Here is a 22,490-nt window from a genome sequence, read left to right on the forward strand (position 1 = left end):
CCCCCCATGGTCCCCTTGGGAGACTCTAACTACTCCTTAATAAACATCCTCAGTCATTTATACCCAGAAATTTCTGGGCTTCATCAATACAAACTCTCTGGACCAGTTAGTCTACACTCCAACCAGAGGTGATGAAATCCTGGATTTGGTCCTTAACAATATGGAGTAGCTGTGGCTCCCATCAAATGTAACTTCCTCCCTGGTCAAATCAGACCACAAGTCAGTCACATTCCCAATAAGAGTAAATACTGAAGCAACTACCAATACCTTGGTATTCAGAGATCATGCAAAAGCTAATCTACTAAAAATTTGTGATGATTTGGCTAATTTCAAAAGCCCCTTCCATCTTGACAACCCCACTGCTTATGTGGAATACTTTATAGGCAAATTCTATGCACAAGTAAATAGCTGCATAGACATACCTGTCCCCCTCCAAAATAAATGCAATGCCAAATTTAAAAATAAGCCCCTATGGTGGAAACCTAATGTAAACAAACTGTATAATAAAACAAAAAAATGCTAATTGTGCATAAAAATAAAGTCACTTCTCATGATACCAGAAATGTTCTTGCTAATCTAAACAATAAACTCTAGATCCTGATCAAATCCACCAAAGCTAGATATGAGGTAAAATAGCCATCAGGTGAAGTTTATCTACAAAGTCTCCTTTAATTATGTTAGAGATCTAACAAACAATGCCCAAGTGCTGTGCAGAGCTAATAATAAATATCATATACTAAGGTCAGAGGACATTGCCAATCTGTTAACATACGCATTTAGCTCAAATTTCACCCTCTCTCCCTTACAATATTGTAGCAGTTTGCAAAGCAGGTTTCCATCTTTGTGAGGTTACACAGAGTGGAATAAAGGAATTTGCCTTTTTCCCTCACTGTTGTGTGATCTCATCGTTTGTATATTTAAAGTAAAAGGGTGTGTGGGAGCACAGCCCCCTATATGGAGGAATAGGGGACATGCCCCTGGCAAAACAGACTCTTTTAAGTTTTTAGAGTTTTATATATATATATATATATATATATATATATATATATATATTAACTAATCAATCGGTTTGAAGATCATAAAAACTAGCCAGTAACCTGTATTCAAATGTTCCCTTCAACCTCAAAGAGAGTAATACAAAGCCAATGGGTGGGGGGGGGGTTGAGACTGTCCATCCAATTATCTAGGTTTACCTTGAATGTGGCAGGAGCACTACTGTTTTGACAAATAATGGAAGTTTGTTCCAGAGGGGGCAGAATACTTCAGAATATGAGATTATCATGCCAGCATGCACATTTATCCATTAATGAAGGCTTAATTTTTTTAACCAGGTATTTTAGAAATTGTTTGTTTTGTGAAGGAAAAGGTTGTCAAAAAAATGTTGGATGTTTCATGGCTCAAAATGCTACATAAAGAGTCCGTTGGCAGAGTGTATAAGAAAATGAGTCCACAGAGATCAGTGTCATCACCCACTCCGCCTTACTTATTATTGCTAACCTGAACCTAAACACTGCCTTAACCTAGCACCTTACCCAAGAACTGCCACTACCATGACACAAGACTTCTCGGACACATAACACTAAGATTTTTGAGGACAGTGATCATTTTAGTTAGGAAACTCTGAAGTCTCTCAAGCTACATGATGTGTTCCTTCAAATATATGACAAAAGGGGCATTATATTCTATAAAATGTTTGATGAAATATGAGTAAAGGAGAATCAGGAATTCTTTAAAACTAGAAGATATGTCTTTGAGAATTAGATAAGTCAGTCAGAAGGCTATCCAAACTATTGCAGAGGCATAATAGTCAAACAATAAGGAATTATCAAAAAAGAGCCTAGATCCCTTACAAAAAAAGTCTTCTTGGATGGGGTGTGTCACCTGTATCGCATGGTAAAATGTTTTGTATATCAAAATTAACTATACTACATTTTTTCACATTTAATTTGAGGTCATTAGCATGGCACCAATTGATAACTTGATCTATCCCATGTTGGAGCAATTGTGAGTCAGTGAAAGATTAAATAACAATATTAAGTTTACGGTAATCTACAAACTTAGGTGGTTAACCTGAAGGTCTGAGACACAGTATTTTTTTCTCTGTTTTTTTGCTCCGACTGCCTTTTCCCACCTAAAAAGCGGATTTCTTACTGATCTGTGCTTTAAAAAGTTTAAATTGCATTTGCCTTCTGCTTTTTACAGTTTTTGCACTTGTTTTATATCAATTTAAGTTGTTTTTGTATTGTATAACTGTTGTAGGCTACACACTAAAGTGTGCTAGCCTGTTTATAGCATTTACAGTGTTTTCTGTGTGTTTTTTTGCTGTTTCCTGAAAAAAACAAAAAAAAAAAAAATCTCTTTTCCCGTCTTTGCTGAACTAGATTAGTCCAGATTTCAGGTTTTGCTGAATTCCGGACTGTGGTATAGTTTCCTGTGTTGCCCATATCCTTACTTGGATAGGAGGAAGCTTCTCTGTTCACCAGTGAGAGTGGGGAGCTTTGAGCAGCCTATTTGCCCCTGGAGGAGTGTCTCAGCCCTGAAACTAGTAGCTTATTGGCCGTTTTGGGTCAATTCCTATCTTTTTCAGTTTCTCTGCTTTAAAACCCACATTTGCATGGTTTTGCACCAGTATACAGCTCTGCACAGCTCCTCGTGGTGTCCTGCAGAGTGATACAGGCAACAGAGAGACCCAAGAGAGACTTTTCCAGATTTAAGTATTTTTTTCTCTGTTTTTTTGCTCCGACTGCCTTTTCCCACCTAAAAAGTGAATTTCTAACTGTTCTGTGCTTTAAAAAGTTTAAATTGCATTTGCCTTCTGCTTTTTACAGTTTTCGCATTTGTTTTATATCAATTTAAGTTGTTTTTGTATTGTATAGCTGTTGCAGGCTACACACTAAAGTGCACTAGCCTGTTTATAGCATTTACAGTGTTTTCTGTGTGTTTTTCTGCTGTTTCCTGAAAAAAAAAAAAGAAAAAAATATTCTCTTTTCCCGCCTTTGCTGAAATAGATTAGTCCAGATTTCAGGTTTTGCTGAATTCCGGACTGTGGTATAGTTTCCTGTGTTGCCCATATCCTTAATTGGATAGGAGGAAGCTTCTCTGCTCACCAGTGAGAGTGGGGAGCTTTGAGCAGCCTATCTGTCCCTGGAGAAGTGGTCTCAGCCCTGAAACTAGTAGCTTATTGGCCATTTTGGGTCAATTCCTATCTCTCTGTTTCCCTGCTTTAAAACCCGCATTTGCGCAATTTTGCAGGATTTTATGAATAGAGCAGCATCGGACAGCACCGCTTAAATGGGTTTAAACTATTCCCGGCTCCACAAAGTCTGCTCTTCACTTTTTCCCTTAGAACTGTTCTAAATCTCAAAGTAAGCACTCTATTTTCATTCTAAAGCCCTGCAGTTGCTCGTATAAGTAATCTTATAAGTAAGCACTAATAAACTAAAGCCCTACACCCTCTTATACTCCCTTAAAGTACTTGGCTCCTTATTGGTCCTTTTTGATCAGTCAAAAAGTAGTTCCTTATACTATTCTGGCATGTCCAAAAGTCAGTTTCGGGTTTACTCTCCAGTCCAGCTAGTGAATCTGGGAATCTTGAGGCAATGTTACAACTGCCTTATGTACACAGACCACCCTCTCCTCCTCCCAACAAGCTCAAATATATGAGAGAGATGCAACTATATAGCCAAACTGGAGGCTGAGCTCTCTCAACCCAGTACTGGCGCAGTCAGTCAGGCAGAGAAGGTAACTGCACACACCACAAATCCAGTCTCACATAGACCTATTGCAACAGCAAACCAAACACATAAACACACAAAAACATACTCGGAGGCTCTAAATAAAAATCTTCCCAAGCAGCAGAGACCTCCAAAGCAGACATCCAAGCAACCGCTACCCCACAACAATACCCACGTATCACATAGTTTACAAAGTCAGTGTGCCACACAGTCACAGCCCTTAAGGCTAAACAACACACCTAATACACTTGTAATAGGTGACTCTATTGTCAGACACACTGACGTCCCACTCACCAGGCTGAACAAGGAGAAGGTCACTGTAAGCTGCCTGTTGGGTGCCAGGATCCGCCACATAACACAAGCACTCAGGTCACTCCAAAGCAAGTACAAATATGATTCCATCATTGTCCATGCTGGTGTGAATGACCTGAGACCTATCTCCCTGGACTATATGAAAAGAGACATAGAGGAGCTCTCTGATCATGTAGCCCAGGCCGGTATGACCCTGACCTTGAGTAGCATCTTACTCTCATCAAGAATGATGCCACAGTATAAAGACAAAATGATCAATTTTAACAATTGGCTAAAGTATTGGTGTCATTCAAAGGGGATCCAGTGTCTGTCAGCCTGGCATGACATGCTCAACAAGCCACGTTGCTTCGCTAGGGATTGCTTGCACCTGTCACCCCTGGGCTTTCGAATATTGGCTAAGGCTCTTGCTACCCCCATAGTGCCTTTTTTAGGCAAGGCTCAAAAGACAAACCCACCTCCATAGACACAAGGAAAAATAAACTAAGGGTAATGCTGCTCAATGCCAGAAGTCTAAACCTCAAGATGCACACACTCGAGGCTCTCCTCAGTATGGAGAATATCGATATCTGTGCAGTAACAGAAACTTGGTTCAAGGCTCCCAAGAGCACCCCAGCACTACCAGGTTATACCTCATACCATGATTTTCGGCCTCAACACTCAGACTAAACCCCAAAAGGAGGGGGAGTATCCATATTGATCAAATATACCCACACCTCCAGGTTAATGGCACTGCACGAAGCATCGGAGACCATCCATGTGCAACTAACAGTGGGAAAAACTGCCTTTCAGTTTGTAGCCTGCTACAGACCACCCTCCCAAACTCAGGAACCCCACTCAGCTTTCCTGAGAACACTGGAGAATATGAAGGTCTCTCCAAATACCATCATATTGGGTAACTTCAACTACCCAAACATAAACTGGGAGCACTACTCAAGCCCCAACACCCTCGCCCAATGCTTTCTAGAATTTATAAACTCAAATGCTATGGAACAACTGGTCACCACTCCCACAAGAGGGGAAAACATATTGGACCTGATCATCACCAACATGGGGACTCTATGTTCCATACCAGAATTATACCCCTCATTGGTAAGATCTGACCATAAATGAATCTCACTGGACATCCATATCCCGTCCCCACCCCCAGCCAAGGAAACCACAGTGAAGAACTTCTCAAAAGCAAACTTCACACTTCTCAAAACTGAGCTGGAATCCTTCAAAGCCCCCGGGCCAGTGGAAAATATGGCCCAAACCGCAGAATCTTTTACAAACACATTCTATGGACACCTACAGGAACGCATGGATCGTGCTATCCCAAATAAAACCAAGACTCACTCCTCCAAAGGCAGGAGACCTGTCTGGTGGACCCCAGCCATAAATAAGCTATACAACAGAAGGAGGAAGCTACTACATGATAGAGCAAAATCCCAAAAAGGGAAGGCATCTCTGATCAGTTCTAGCAAGAAACTACGATCCCTCATAAAATGATCTAAGGCCAGCTTCGAAAGAAAAATTGCACAAGACGCTAAAGATAATCACAAGGCCTTCTTTAGTTATGTCAGGAACCTGGGTGGAGCAAAGTTATGCATCTGAGGCAGACGGCTTGCTATAGTGAAGAGACCCAGGTCGGTGCCTCCTAAGTTTGAGCACTTTCTCTTTTAGAATAGCAGGGATGATGTGCTCTCCAGTTAATTTGTACTCTTATGATGCCCTAGGACGTGAGGGTGAAAGCGCTTAGTTCCACAACTTTGTTTTATCGTGTTTTGGTTTCGTGGTCCTGTTGTGAAATAAAGATGTCATTTTAATTCCAAGGATTCAAGGCTACTGGGATTTTTTTGTTACCTGGGTGGCAACTCCCAGATATGCTCTGAGTTAGTGCAAAATGACAAAAAATACACTGAACCCACAGACATTGCCAACATCCTGGCAGACAGGTTCAGTGCAAACTTCTCCCCCCTTCTCCCCCAAAAGAGCAAATGTCTATCCCAACAGAGTGTAGCCTCCCTGACATCACAGATGCACAAGTGAGAGCTGCCCTCTCCAAAGCAAAAAACACAGCATCAATGGGACCGGACAGTGTCCCGGGCTGCATCTTACATGAGCTCCAAGAAGAACTGAACCCTCACATAAAGTCACTGTTCAATCTCAGCCTTACTACAGGATATGTACCCAAGGAATGGTGTACAGCAACAGTGGTCCCACGCCACAAAGGTGGTGCCACAACGGACCCTGGAAACTATCGCCCTATAAGCCTGACTAGCCTGGTCTGCAAAGCTATGGAGCATATCATCATGGAACTCATAAACAAAGACATTGGGGACCTCCAAACACTGGATCCTACCCAATTCAGCTTTGTTAAAGGCAGATCTTGCCTCTTGAACCTGGTCAACTTCTTTGAAACAGTCACCAAGGCCATAGATGAAGGGAAGGTAGTCCACACAACCTACCTGGACCTCACAAAAGCCTTCGACACAATACCCCACTTGTGCATCATAAATAAGCTTACCAGCTTAAATATCAACCCCTATGTCACAAGATGGGTTGCAAACTGGTTCAGGGACAGAACCCACATGGTCAGAAATGGAGGTGCCATGTCAGACTCTAAACCAGTTACAAGTGGCGTCCCACAAGGCTCAGTCCTGGGACCTCTCTTGTTCGGTATATATTTCTCTGAGGTACAGGCTAACATGGGAGGACTATGGCTGACCAAGTCCACAAATGACTGCAAACTGGGTGCCATAATTGACTCGCCGACTGACACAAGCATCCTCCAAAAGGGTCTCACAGAGATGGATAACTGGTGCCAGAGCCATGGCCTAAAGCTAAATGACCAAAAGTGCATAGTCATCCCCTTTGGGAAAAACAAAGTGCCCACAAATTACCACATAGGTGGTAATCCATTAAGTACGGAAGATGTAATTAGGGATTTGGGGACCCAAGTAGATAGCAATCTCTCCTTTGACAATTACATTGCCAAAGTGGTTAGAAAGACCTTCTATATAGCCCACCTTATCATGAAAGGGTTCACATCCAGATCAAGAGAGGTCATTGTGCCCCTCTACTCATCACTCATCAGGCCCATAATTGAATACAATGCCCCATTTGGGATGTACCTTATTCGACACCTGCAGCAACTGGAAAGACCCCAAAAGTACCTCACCAAGAGAATCAAGGGACTCAAACAGATGCCCTATGCAGTTAGGCTAAAGAAACTTCAGCTCTACTCAGTTGCTTACCGCCTACTCAGAGGCAATCTGTGCCTGACATATAAAGCCATGTCCAAACCAGAATTAATGGACATGCTCCACCTCAGGAAATCCAAATCCCTTAGAGCTACACGCTCCAGGGACTTAAACCTCAGTACAGAAATAAATAGGACATGCTGGAGGGACAGATTCATATCCCAGAGGCTCCCCTCACTCTGGAACAAAATCCCAATCCATGTTAGGCAAAGCCCCTCAATGACCCTCTTCAAGAGAAATCTTGTCGAGTGGATGGGAGATCGTAGGTTTACCCCTGGGATCTCTTCTGTGTCCCTACTAGACAGAGGCACAGTAAACGAACCTTAAAAGGGCTATCTTCTGTGACCTACTATACAGAGGCACAGTCAACTAATCTAAAAGGGTGGGGAAAGCCAAACACACTCTGGCTAGGCTTATAAATGCCCTAGGGCAGATAGCCTAGTATCAACCTATGAACCTATGAACAGATGCAAAATAAGAGGGGGACCCAACACTGAGTCCCATGGTACACCACTGGTAACTTTCTTTTGTTTTCAAAAATGACACCTGCAAATCCAACCACATGATTTCTGTCAGAAAACCAGTCAGCCATCCATTGCACAACATAAAGATATATGTTCAGATTTACAAGTCTGTCAGTAATGACTGCATAGGAAATAATACCAAAGGACTTGGCTAAGTCCAGATATACTACATGTACTGAATAATTATTATCTCCGATTTCAGAGACTATTTCAGAAAAGATATTAAAGTGACATGACCTTCCTTTGACAAAACTGAATAAGTATTCAGATTTGCTTTACAGAAATGCACACCAGTTTTGCAGAGGTAGGCTAATGCATTTTAATTTTAACACTTTGGCAGGGTCATTTATTTTTATCCACACTCAGCCCCCATCTCCAGCAATTTTAGAAACATTATTAACTGCATGCACTTCAGATAGCTGATTGTGTTAAAAAATTGTTAATAAAAATAATGGCCAATGTAGCATGTTTTAAGTTTGTTTCACACAAGCACACAGTAGCTACAGTAAAGTATTCTGACTTAATTCACACAAATAAACACAAATAATGTAAAGGCAAATTAAAGACTGTCTAAAAATAAGCAGATGCCAAGTCTATAAAGTGCTTTGGAATATTCAGAAATTCCATGTTAATTTCTTCTAAAAGTTAAGACATCTGTTAGCACTTTCCAATGGCTCTATGCAGTTTAAGCATAAACAATGGTTATATGTTTCCTGAAGCTCATTCTTCAATCCAGATAGAATTAGAACTTTTATTGTTCACAGCATACTTTGCAAGTACAGAGGTCCATGTCATCCTAACTGCAATGTATCTGAAAAATATTTAGATGGAATGTTCTGAAGTAAGCAGTGTGAATCTTACTATGCAAAATGGGCTGAAACGACATCTCCAAACTATAGTTTTCATCTCTCTTCAGTGGTGTTAAATAACATTAGTCCACTCTAAACAAAAAGAACTGTAATTCTTGAAAGACTACCATTCACAGTTGTACAGCAGTGACAAAAAGAAAACTATTGCAAAATATCACCACTCCTTGATAAAAGCACAATTACACATTTCAGCTATTTAATACTACCATCAAAGTAATCCCTGGAGTCAAGCAACTAAACATATAGCTCTTTTGGCTGAAAAATATGTGGACTGATTAAGTTTAAATTTTAAACATGATAGCTTTAATTTACTTTAAAAAAATAGTTAGTGAAATATTTACAAAAAAAAATATTTGCTATAGGAAGTTAATATCTGATGCTTAGTTCTATAAGAAGATGTGCTCAGTATAAAGTCATATACCGAACATTTGAACTATGTGTGTGTGTGTTTGGGGTGGGGGGGGGGTAATAGTACCCAGTTTGCCAGTTCAGACCTATTAATGAAGCAGTATGTAGAAAAGACTCACATATTCATTAAAGAAAAAGAAGCAAAATGGAAACCTGTGTTAGGAATGCAATTCAAGAGATCAAAGTGTTTGTCTACAGCCTTGTTTTTTGCTGCTAGGAAATGTATTATAGAATGAATCAATGCCTTTTTTTTTGAGAAACTTGTGTTCAGACACTAATGCAATACATGAACAAGTACAACATTTTTACCCCACCCAAGCACAGCTTTTGCATTTAGATTGTACTATGACAGCCATATACATGTTGACATATGTTTTCCTACAGGGGGCAGTGTTTATTCACCTGGTTGGAGGCCTTCAGTCTAGTCAACAATGATCTACTTGACTCTCTCATAACAGCAGGAAGCAGCACAGATAATCTCCTCTTCTTCACTAACAAGCTTTTTTAACGGGGAGATAAGACATGCCACCTCAGCCTTCTCCTTAGTCATTACAGGTATTCTCCATGGAACAGTCATATCCCCGTTGTTATTTTCATTATTCATCAATAACCTACCCACAACCATCCCATAGACTTTCCTACTGATATATGCTGATGACATGAATATCTACATAGCGAATATTCCTATATGCCTTGATCAAAAAAAGTGTAGAAGATTATCAAAACCTACTTAAACAATGGCTTACCCAGCACAAACTCATCCTCAGTACCACCAAAAACAAAGTCACAATTTCTGGTACAAGGCACAAGCTCTGCCAGGAAGACAAACAATCGGGATTCGGGAATATTATGTAGCAACAACCAACCTACTAAAATGATGACACAGTTCAAGTACCAGGGAATTTGACTGGATTAATCATTTAACTTTCAATGTCACATAAAAACAATAAATCAAAATGTGTCCCTCTGTTTTTCTGGGAAACGAAAATCTCCTACTTCCTTTCCCTAAAAAGAAGAATGGTTATAGGGAAAAGGAATTTTACATTAACCATTTGAAATGTCAGAATGTGTCCCAAAACACAAAGACTGAATAACCAAAAAAAAAAAAAAAGGCTTACATATACCTAGTCTGAGATAGTCATTTCCTCAAAATATTCCCTTTTTTCCAAGGTATGGTGATCTTGGAGTTAGTATGTATAAGTTCATGGAATGTGGAAGCTCACAGCCATGTTGGGGCATGCAGGGGGCTTCCGCTGCAAAAAGAGAAGTTTAAAGGAGAAGGGTGATGTTCGAGATTTGCTCTTCTCATGCATTTTGTCTTTTTTTTCAGGGTGTCAGCACTTGGTATTAGGAGTGCCGACATTTCAATGCAAGCCAAGCTTGAATACAGTCACCCTATCACTGCAAATGCCTCCAAGAGAAAACGAGATGCTCTGCAAACTTTGGCCAATAATATATGTAGATTTATCACACCGGTCCTTCGTACAAAATCTAAATGTCTGCTCATATCACAAAGATGCACTCCATTACTTTTATCACTAACATATAAACTACTGCACCAAGAAATGTTCAACTTCGTTGAAAGTCACCTGTCAAAAAGAAGTAGAATGTATAACCTGTGTTCAAAATGCAACTTCTTGTTAATTACCCAGTGGAGCAGACTTCACATGCAGACCATTATTTCTCAGTCATGGCTACACAGGTCTGAGAAACACTGCCAACTCACCTGAAAGAAATTTTGCCCTTTCAATAAATTTTGCAGCAAACTAAAAAAATACCTGTAAAAGCAGGCCTCCTAAAAGTATTTCCAATCACAAGGCATAATTTGATTATGTAAAAGAGCCACTCTTCAAACCATTCCTCACATTTATCCTACTAATGCATCCAGTGATGACTAAAATAACTTTCACCAGTATGTCCCCCATAACATTCTACCCAATATTCTTGCTTTTCCCTGTCAAATTTGCTTTTTTCTCACCTTACCATCCTTCCCCCTCTCTCCTTTCACCCTGCCCCAATTTTTATCCGTCATTGTACATGTGGCAAATATATTATACTGCCAATCATATCCTTTCCTACGGAATATGTTCTACCCACCAATAACTGCTCCTCTTTCAGTATAAAAAAGCTTTTGAACTTGCTGCAAACAAGACCCTTAAGTGCATTCATTTTGTTAGCCCTACAGATCACAACTGCACTTCTAATAAAAAGGTCAGCTGACTATCCATCTCTGGTAGGATTTCCTACTTACTCAGCTCTCATACTTTTAATGTTCTGAATGTCGGATACTGCCTACTTCTGACAAACAAATTATTAGGATGTGACCCATCCTGTAAATTAAGAAATAATTCAGCTGTCAAGTTAATTAGTCCTAAATTTACCTTAGCCATCTGCAAAGGATCTGTCCTAAAATTAGCCTCTGCTTCATGGAATCCTCTTCCAGCTCACATTTCAGAATTGCAAGATCTCTCACTTTTCAAAACAAAACCTTGAAAGTGCATCTAAGTATGAAACATATCATGGAACTCCATATTACAGCCATTAATAATTCATACTCAGTGAGTATAAGTTTAAATAGGCTTGCATAATAGCACTTCTTGGCTATGTTCTTTATGGGTTTGTTATGATTCAGACTATTGAGTAAAAAAAGTTGCCCTTTTTATTTTTATGCATGTATGTATTTGCTAACAAGGGTGGAGTACTGGTCAAGGTTCATCCCTGGTATAAAAATATCTGGTTGCCTGGCAGGAGTTTAAAAAAAAAAAAAAAAAACTATCTCGAGCTACTGCAACTCCTGCTGTTTTAACAGCTGCCTAGCATCCCTCTGCCATTTAATATTCATGCATTGTTGGATATTTGCCAGCAAATTCATTGGTTAAGTGCATCAGCCTCTATCATAAGATCCTGCAGCTACAGGAGTTGGTGCTAGTCATTTATCTATCTATCTATCTATCTATCTATCTATCTATCTATCTATCTATCTATCTATCTTTCTTTCTATTTATTTGTTGTGGGTTTATGGGTGAATACTAGGCTAATTGCCCTTGTGGGCCATTTTAAGCCTATCTGATTACCCCATTAGTTAGTTCAGCTTACCTTTACTTAATTGCAATGGTCTATATTACATTATATTATATAATATTATATTTTTTTACCTTAGTAAAAAAGATTAATATATAAGATGGTGGATTGTGAACACAATTTGTAAAGCAAACAGAAAAATGGCCTGCAGTGTCCTCTTCAAAACAATGACAGCAGCTGCAGTGCCCTTCTCCTGCAATGGCCATGGACAGATATCCGAATTGTCCCTATTAAAATCTGCCATTGAAGAGAAACTTATCGGACCTGCTCACCTGCTTCCTATAATCTCTGGAAAAAGTAAACTTCAACTGGTCCCTCCATTTTTGCCTCCAAGCGTTTACCAGGCTTTCCTCCTGTATTAATATTGCCTTTAGAGATTTACTGAGGAATTCAACCATCCAGTACAAAAAGTAATATTAACTCCAGTTATTGCCCTAGCCATTTTCTTCCGAGCTTGCCTAATTGAAACCAGGAAGCATGCTAGCACCTCATCTATGATATTACTAGAACTATAATACACTTAATATTTATTTATTTATTTATTAATGTATTTATTTAACATTTGTTTACTGGGAAAGACCAACTTGGAACGAGTCAATTTTCAGCAGATGCCCAGAGAGCTATGCTCTAGACGCATGTCTTTGTAATGTTATCCTTTTCCCTTCTAAGCAGCGTAAATTACCACACTGCTTCTACCAGAAGAGCATTCTAACAAAGTTAGTTTTATTAAACAGGAACAGTTAGAAGTTACCTGATCTGCATTACCACACTGCTTGTACCAGAATAGCATTCTAACAAAGTTAGTTTTATCAAACAGGCACACTTAGAATTTACCTGTTCTGCTAATACTTGGCTGCTTTATTTTTTATTTGCTTATTTATTTAATTTCTGCAAAATAGTAAACTTTCCTATTCAGAAAATCAAAACTAACACATCAGTACACAGTATAGACGGGGACTTCCACTTTCTGTTAAAACAGGTAGCTTATTCAGCTACTGATTTTTAAACAGCCCAGCATTTATGCTCTATATGCCTCCATAGTGATTAAGGTGAGTATGCCATGATGCTATTGGATTACTATTTTGAGGTGTCACAGATAGACCTTCAAAACAGCCTACTTGGGCAGCTACAAGAAACAACAAGCAGTCAATCCCCATTAGTTCAGATTGGTACCTGAATCAAAAGTGAAAGAGAGGCATGTTTTGTTCTGTATAGAAACAGAACATGATGCAAAGTGTGGGATTAAGTATTTTTCTCTTCAAGATAATTAGTATTCTGCTGTGTGACCAAAAATATGTTGACAACCTTGTTTGTTCTCTTTATTAAATTGCCATTGGCAGTCAGGTCATAGCATGGTATATATATATATATATATATATATATATATATATATATATATATATATATATATTTTTTTTTTTTTTTTTGACTAGTTGAACTGCTTGGGTTAATGTTTTGTGGTGTGTGTGTGTGTGTGTGTGTGTGTGTGTGTGTGTGTGTGTGTGTGTGTGTGTGTGTGTGTGCTCATGTGTGTCTTGAAGTGCATTGGGCTGTACTTTTTGTGTCTGCCATCAATGTGCTGAAACACATTTCTATGACCATTATTTATTTATTTATTTATTTAGTTGTTCATTTGATCACAATCAACCATCTAAGCAGCATACACCCAATAAAGGAACTGCATGTTGTGGGGAACATATGTGTATGCGTGTGTGTGTGTGTGTGTGTGTGTGTGTGTGTGTGTGTGTGTGTGTGTGTGTGCACGCGCGTGTGTGTCTTGAAGTGCATTGGGCTGTACTTTTTGTGTCTGCCATCAATGTGCTGAAACACATTTCTATGACCATTATTTATTTATTTATTTATTTAGTTGTTCATTTGATCACAATCAACCATCTAAGCAGCATACACCCAATAAAGGAACTGCATGTTGTGGGGAACATATGTGTATGCGTGTGTGTGTGTGTGTGTGTGTGTGTGTGTGTGTGTGTGTGTGTGTGTGTGTGTTTGTGTGTATGCTCACATGAGTATGAGAGGGAGTCTGTATAGGGGAGATGAACAGGGCTGCACTGCCTGTGTCTGACAGCAGTGTCTGAAATATATTATTGTGACCATTATTTATTCATTTTATCATAAGTCTGAGGCATATTTAGGCATTAAATGGCTATAATCAGTGGACATATATGTGTGTGTGTGTGTGTGTGTGTGTGTGTGTGTGTGTGTGTGTGTGTGTCTGTGTGTGTGTGTGGTAGCCTGATTACAAAATTACAAAAACATCTCATTATCTGTTATTTATGCATGCTGCATGCTTACAAGTATACATTTTCAGTCTGGCTTTCCACTAGGAAATGCAATATCCACAGTTTTTAAAGTCCTACTAAAGACTGATCATCATGTATCTCTTTTAATGTTTGCTGTTCAGCTATTGTTCTGCAGATATTGTTTCAGAGTTATTTTGTTACATATTACTCATTAACAAATTTTCATATTGGTATATTAATGTTGCTTCCTGTCGGTTAGTGCTATTTTGTCTCCATATTTTAATTCTGAGACCCAAATTTGTGTTTCAAAATTGCAAAAAAGAAACAGCAAAAGTAGAGGACAACAGTGAATATTAAAAGTCACTGTTCTCCTTTAAAGTGATCTTTTCATAGCTGGCAAACCCAACAGTACCCCCCACTACATACTTATAATAATAATTCCAAGACCATCGTACTTTGGAGACAAGAGAATACTGAGAGACTCAGCAATCTCAAACTGAGCATGTGCAAGTCCCGTATTTACACATTTAGTCATACTTGGAATTTAGAAAGATTAACATTATTTCCCCTAGACTCCACTGAAAATGGAACTTCCTAGCTAGACAGTCTCTATTCATAAATAAAACTAATACATTATTTATAAAGACAGTTTTATGTTAGCTAATCATTCTTTAGAGGTACTTAATATGGTAATCATAATTTCCTTTCTCATATTTCTTCAACATTAATGGATACCAAGTCAGTTATTTAACATGATTAAAGGTATGTTGTTATACTGTAAACTGTAATTAAAGGTATGTTTTTCAATAGCTGCCTTATTTTCTTAAGAAGAAAAACTTTTTAACCTGCAAATTACTGGCGTCAGATAAGGATTGCTCATATCACTTACTTTGTTTAACAACATATTGAATTTTTCCTGCATTCAGTAACAATAATATTTCAGTTATTAGGTAGATGGCATTCAATAAAATACTCAGTATTATTTGTGGGAATTATATTATATTTTCATTAGATGACATGATAACATAGCCTGCTGATTTTAATAGTGTGGCGGATAACAGTAATGATGTTTAATAAATGCAAAATTAATAAACAAAAAATAAAAGATAGTGAACACTTTATGACAGCAGGAAAATATCACACTTAATGCTATTTCTTATGTCTGTAAGTTATACTGCCAGGGTTTTTTAAGTTAAGTAGAACAAATAGCATCCAAGGATGCAAACAGGGCTCTTTCAACAGCAATTAAATGCACCTCAACTGTCATTTCAAGGACAGCTTTTTAAAATGTTTCTTTCTTCACTGATTTTTATTTTCAGTGCTAAACTTTTCTCTGCAGCTAATAAATATTGACATCTTAAGAGAAAAAAAAGAATAAATATTTTGATGAGGAGAAGACCAATCTGACATTATGTCACATTTCTTACTCAGCTTTAATTAATTCCACTTTTGAATTAGGTTTTCTCATTCAGGAGATCTTCACAGATTTCCATGAGCCCCATTCCCTGACTATCAATTCCTTAAGACCCAAATCCCTGATCTTAGACTCACCAATTACCATTTTCCATAGAAAGTCACTGCTTCTGCTGTCTCAAAGTATGTTCCAGCACTGATTCCTCCTTTTTGGGGAAATTTCTCCTTTTTTCAAGTTTGTTTGAACTATGACTGGTCACGTATAAGTTCAGAGGTGTGAGTGGCTTGCCCTCTACTCATTTTTAAAGGTATCCTATTACCCATGTAAACACTTACGTTCAGTGATGGTTGCTTAACTCTGTATACATCTGTAACTGTATACACTTACATTTGTAAATGCTTTTCATTTTTTCTTGATTGCTCATTTATTTTTCTTCTGTAGAATTTTATCTCTGTAGTTTTACTGTCATTTTTTTTCTTCAGTAGAATTAGATTATTGCATTGTTGAACTATAAATTTTTAAGTTTAAATGTTTATGCCATAGAGCTTTTCTCCCCGGGCCTCCACTGAAAATGGGCTCACCGACTAGGCCCATTGGACTTTTGTGGTAAACAAAAAGCAAATAAAAACAAATAAATAAATAAATGTCTACACAATATTATTTAATACAGAAAAAATAACATACATTACAGTCAATATTTGAAAGAATTTTTTTTTTCATTTCTGTACTGTACTGCAAGAAACTGGTTCATTTTAAATAATTCTTCCCTCTAATAACATAAAGACAACCAAATGTAAATGGATATAAATGTTTAAGCAAATCAAGTTATTTCTTTCATCAATATCTGCTTGGAAGTAGTCGGTGATGTTTTAAGCTTAAGTTTATGCAAGCTAATAATAAACAATTAATAATAATGCCAACAGTTTCAGTATACTGTGGCTATAACAAAACTTTTAATGAAGACCAGTTTTGTAACACTTGAACTTAGGGCATTTTCATTTTATGAATACCTCAGTGAGTTCTTATATTATATACCAATTTAGGGCCAGCAGCAAGGCAGAAGGACATTCAGAGATAAGAGAAAAGTTGTTATGAAAGCCATACAAAAACAATAACCACTAAATCTATTCCATCTGTTGATAAGTGGGATAAAGAGGTTGGCAATGCCTATGAAAATAAAGTATTTACAGGTCTGGAATGCATATAAGACTGAAAAAGATTATGTCAATACCTATAAAATAAACTAATTGCATTTTTGGAACATGTACAGAATTCTGAACAAATCAAGAAGAAATATGGCTATGCTGAGAAAAATATTTTCAAACCATACTTGACCCCTAAATTTGTCTGTGACAAATTTGGGGATGCCTCAAGAGAATGTTGGCAAATATGATCTGAAATTCAACCCTGATGGCAAAAGTAAGCATTTATTCTAGATTTTAACTATTCAGATTATTCTTAAGAGACAGACAACAGCCTTGAGTATGTGTAGTGACTAAAACTTTTTTCCCTAGAAATAAAATACATTGCATCAGTAATGCTAGCATTTTCTTGAAATTGCATTGGCCATCACTTGGAAGGAGGATTCTGCAAGATGTATTTGTAAATATGCTTGTGTTGGTGAGGGGGTGTGCATTTGTGTGATTATGTACACGTGTGTGTGTGTGTGTGTGTGTGTGTGTGTGTGTGTGTGTGTGTGTGTGTGTGCGCGCGCGTGTGTGTGTGTGTGTGTGTGTGTGTGTGTGTGTGTGTGTGTGTGTGTGTGTGGACACAGTCATTTCAAAATCAAAGTAGAAACAGCTGTGATAGAAATCTGGATGTTTTATCATATGCCTTCCACAGGTTTCATTACTGGAATCATTTAAATCCTTAACAGCATTCCCCAAAGGACTGTCCCAAGCTGTTTTTGGATATTTTGCATGCACAGAACACACACACATATATATATATATATATATATATAGATATATATGTGTGTGTGTGTGTGTGTGTGTGTGTGTGTGTGTGTGTGCGTGTGTGTGTGTCTGTGTGCATGTTTGTGCATGTAATACTGATAGACTGATATAGATCTATATTTTATATATATATATATATATATATATATATATATATATATATATATATATATATTTATAAGATAATCCAATGAAATGTCTTAATGCAAAGAATACTTTTGTTGAAAACATACACAGACACACACACACTCTCAAAAAAAAAAAAAAAAAAACAAATACCATAACATCAAACTGAGTTGGAAAACCCAGAAACACAGTATGGTGAACTTTTGACACATAAAATCTCAACAATTTAATGTTTTTTTTTGTAGACAGAAGTCCCCTTGCACCTCCCACATAGGAGACTGCATTTCCCACATCCCCGTATTATATGAATATACAGATTCCCCAGGATTCATGAAGCTTGTGCCAGGTGCAGGCGTAGCGTAGGCGGTCTAACACCAAATATGGCTGCTGAGCGATTCAGGTATGATCCAATTCCATGTGCACTACCAGCGTACGCCAGATCTGTGCAGCTCTCAGCTCATGCATGCTAAACACCCCATGCACAGTAGTGCAGCATGCAAATGAAGGTACATAGCAATTCATGAAGTGGTGCAGGCATAGCGTAAGCATACAGAAATGTAAACCAAATAAAAACGGTTTACATTTTTCCAAACAGAACATAGGAGCCATGAAAGCGGACCAAACTTACGTATTACAAAGTTAACATATGCCAATGGCTAAATATACAGTCAATGGCATAAAATAAAATGCACAACACATAAAAAATAACATTTAATGTCATGGCCACACTAACGCGAAGTACAACCGCAGGGCATGTGTGCGCAAACGGGAACACAAGGAAAATATATACAGATGTCATAAAATTGCAATGTAACACAAATCATGATTTTGCCATAATAGTCAATGGTATGCATGCTACACCACAACCAAGGTGCAAGGGTTGCCAAGGGTCTGTGACAGTGTTCAGCGCAGTAACTATGAATTAGTAGTCAATGCCATGCAAATGAGGCAAGTAATACTGAATCGCAAACGTCCCGCCGGCCTAAAGATGTACCACACAGCACAGCGGTACAACACCAAGGAGTGGCCTGGAGATATACATGACATCAGCAGAGGGGTGTGCCACCGTAGCTGTAAGCACATTGGAGCATTGCTAATCCGGGTTGCCCATTGCTAAGAAAAGCCGCAGGATAGGGGTGTGGATATAGCCATAGCTTTGCTTAGCTGAGAGCACACAAGGTGACTGGAAGTGCATGTGTATGTGGAGGACAACACGCTCAAAATCCGGTAAATGGCTGTGCGTGGCGCACACCACAGCTGAAACAGGAAGGTTATGGAAAGACAATAATGAAATGCTGCGGTAGGGTAATTGGAGTACAACTTAGTAATTAACACCTATTAACTCACAGTGGGCCATTGATGGTAGCTAACAAGGCTGCTAGTAGCAACCTGCAGAACAGGATAGGGGAGGTGCCAGATTGCAAAGAAAAGAGAACTGTCACAGCAGAGCAAAGCAAACCTGCAGTAGATCAGCTATAGAACACATTTCACAACACAATCCTGGGTTTTGAAAGTACAAAACAAGAAAGCAGGCTGCTGGATGCATGCCTGACAATGGGAGGGGAATTGTTTTGAAAAGTGAAGGCAAGGGCAAGAGGTGATCTATGGCAGCTAAATGTAATTCAATACCAAAGGCACCACAATAGCAGTACCTGCTTTAAAACACATAAGTAAGATACCCTGCAGCTCTGATTGTACATACACACCCTATGACATCATCAGCTTCCAAAAGCACAATAGTATAAAGTGGGAAGGCACCTCACACACACTCGTGTATTCCCAGACACTGCACCATTGGTGTAAACAGATGGGGAACTTTTACAATGTACTTGTTAGGAGCTGCCATAGCTGTGATTCATCAGCATGTGTTGGAGACTGATGGTGGTGTGGAGGATGATGCTGACAACCACCTCAGACCCCGGAGGAGTAGAAAAGTGTTCAGACCAAGGTTAACCTAACAGGGGCTAGATGATCTGGAGATAGTAGAGTGTTACAGGGTCAACAGGGACATCATACAGCAAATCATTGAGCTGTGCCGGCCATGCCTCAGAGCCAGAAACAACAGAGGGGAACCCATCCCAGTGGACACGAAGATATGTGTAAGCTTGAGAATACTAGCCACAGGTACCTTTCAAAGGCCAGCTGGAGATATCATGGGGATCTCACAGGCATCAGCATCCAGGGTACTCCACCAGTTCCTGGATGCCATGTTACCACATGCCAATGCGCATATATACTTCCCCCAAACTCAGGAGGAGTTGGCCAGCAATATGCACCTCTTTCATCATGTGGTAGACTACACGCACATACATATCAAGTCACCACCCGGTGAGCATGGTAGGCGCTACATAAACTGCAAGGGATACCACTCCATCAACTGCCAGGTCATGTGCAATGCCCAGGGCATTATCACAGACGTATGTGCTTTCAGCCCTAGAAGCTACCATGACTCCCACATCTGGCATGCCTCACAGCTGTACCAGGTATTTGTCAGGGGGTCATCCCATATGGCCACCTTGTGGGGGATGCTGGCTATGCACTGGAGCCGTGGATGATGACTCCCATCAGAAATGCACACACACCCATGCAAGAATGCCATAATGAGGCACGCGCACAAACCAGAATCATCACAGAGCGTGTGTTTAGGATGTTGAAATCACAGTTCCATTGCTTGGACATATCTGGTGGAGCCTTGCAGTACTCTCCAGGCACGTGTGCCCAAATCTTCATAGTATGTGCCATGCTACATAGTATGATCCTGTGGAAACAGCTGCAGCAGGGACATAATGGTGAAGGTCCTCACAGCCCACCACAATTGCCAAGGGCACCACAGGCACAGAGGGATTCAGACCACGAACACCCTGTGCCAGCCCCAGTAGGCAAATGGAAGTGTGCCCAACATGCCCATGCCTTGGCAAAGAGGGAACGTATAGCACATACACTGACAGTGTAGGCCCCTATGGACTGGCACACTTCTCCACCTGCACACACAGTAAAATGGATGGCACACACACACACGGCCACCTGTAAATTGTCATGTATAGGTGGTCTACTGCGTGCATCCTACATAGGCAGCCCTCAACTATTTCACACACAACAGCTATTGGTACAAGGTAAGTCAACACCTGAACAGTAAATTAAGCTAACAGCATGCGTTGACACTGTATGTATAGGTTCCTAGGTACATTGGTAGGTACATGCCTAATTGTCAGATTCCATTCATAAGCCTAGCCAAAATGTGCCTGCTGTTGCCACCACATTGATTAACTAACTGTGGAGCAGAGCCAATTGCGGGATCCCTGGGGTGTAACTGCTGTTCCCCACCCACTCTGCAGGGATTACCTGATGTGTTAATGAGGGGCTCCATATAATGTAATCAGGGATGTAGTTCCAAAGCATGGGGAGTACCCATGACAGGTATCTGTCACCCCAGCATTCTCCAGTTATGGTTGTGGCAAGGTGTAGCACATTAAAGTGCGTGGCTCACTGTGACATGGATTCCCATAGCTGGAGCACATCCATTAAGCATCACTTGGACATACCATTAATAGGTATCATCCAAATGTAAGCTAACTGAGTTACACATTTGTTTGCAGTATGGAGGAACAGCCATAGAACAGTCCACATTCTAAACACCATAACACTTGTACATATCCCAGATTCCCCAGTGGCAAAGCCACTGACTGTCTCGTGCATTTTCCTGGTTCCACAATCTGCAAGGGCTGTTATGTAATTCCAATATCCTGAATAATGGATGTTGGATGCAGGTCATTAGAGCACATTTAAACACATGTTAGTAGGTTTTTGCGCCGGCAAGTGCTGGTAAGCGTCGTTTAAACATGACTACACGAATATGCGCAAAACAGGTCTAACCTTTGCTGAATATTACGCAGATCACAGACAAAGATGCCCAGAACTGCTGAAATGTGCGTTATTCACCCTTGTACTAATAGTGCCTGCTCTGAGAGGTAAAACAACCACTGCCAGGAGTAAAACACGCAACCATGTACACAATCACCTACCACTAAGCTACCTGAGATGTACCAACGGCAGGTGTGTATTGTGACAGGTTAAAACACAAAAGGGCAGCATTCAGGAAATAGTATACACCGCCATGTACCCAACAAAAGGTGTGTTCTCTGTCTCTGTCTCTCTCTCTCTCTATATATATATATATATATATATATATAAATATAGAGAGAGAAAGGGTGATAGAGAAATATATGTCAATATATACGGATATACATATATATATGCAAATATATATATGTGCAAATATATAGATAGGTTAACAACATGTACACAACCATGGAGGTACATATAAATAGGATACTACCAAATACCGAATGCTTTACATACTGACACGTGTAATCACGAGGCTTAAAGACTGAAAGACCACAGTACCGGAACACTAGAACTGTGAGTACTATTATCATGATGTTAAGGGACATTTAGTTAGTGCTTCTGGTGCTGCAGTCCAGGTAGGTACTGTGTTTAAGTGTTTTTCCTGATTGCTGTATTAGTGTGTGTAAGTGTGTGTTCTGAGTGTGGTGTGTGTTTCCGGGGG

This window comes from Protopterus annectens, chromosome 1.part2 (assembly GCF_019279795.1).
Source record: "Protopterus annectens isolate FY-2018-M chromosome 1.part2, PAN1.0, whole genome shotgun sequence".
Lineage (NCBI taxonomy): Eukaryota > Metazoa > Chordata > Ceratodontiformes > Protopteridae > Protopterus > Protopterus annectens.